The sequence below is a fragment of the Penaeus monodon genome, chromosome 28 (genome assembly GCF_015228065.2).
Source record: "Penaeus monodon isolate SGIC_2016 chromosome 28, NSTDA_Pmon_1, whole genome shotgun sequence".
In the NCBI taxonomy this organism is placed as follows: Eukaryota; Metazoa; Arthropoda; class Malacostraca; order Decapoda; family Penaeidae; genus Penaeus; species Penaeus monodon.
This window is the reverse complement of record NC_051413.1, coordinates 33,741,613-33,742,050: the sequence shown is the minus strand read 5'-3', so window position 1 is coordinate 33,742,050 and position 438 is coordinate 33,741,613.

Genomic DNA, 438 nt, shown 5'->3' with positions numbered 1-438 from the left:
ATGGAAGGAGGAAGGGAGAGAGGAGGGGAGGTAGGGAGAAAGGAGGGGAGGAAGGGTGGGGCGGAAGGAAGGGAAAGAGGAGGGGAGGAAGGGTGGGAGGGAAGGAAGAGGGAAGGAGGGTTAGAGGGAGGGAGGGGGAGAAGCAGGGATGAGAGGAGGAAAGGTGGAAGGGAGGGGGATTAGGAGAGTAAGGAGGAGGGAGGGAGGGTGGGAGGGGAGGAAGGATGAGAGGGAGGGAGGATAAGAGGACAAGGAAGTAGGGAGGGAGGGAGAAAAAGGGAGAAGGAGAGAGAGAGGGCGGGTGGAAAGGCTAGTAGGAAGAGGGGAGGGAAGAGAAAGGGGGGCGGATGCGAGGGAGGGAGCGAGAGATGGAAGAAAGGCAGGATGGAAGGGAGAATGGAGGAGAGGGAGGGAGGTAGGACAGGAGGGAATAAGGGT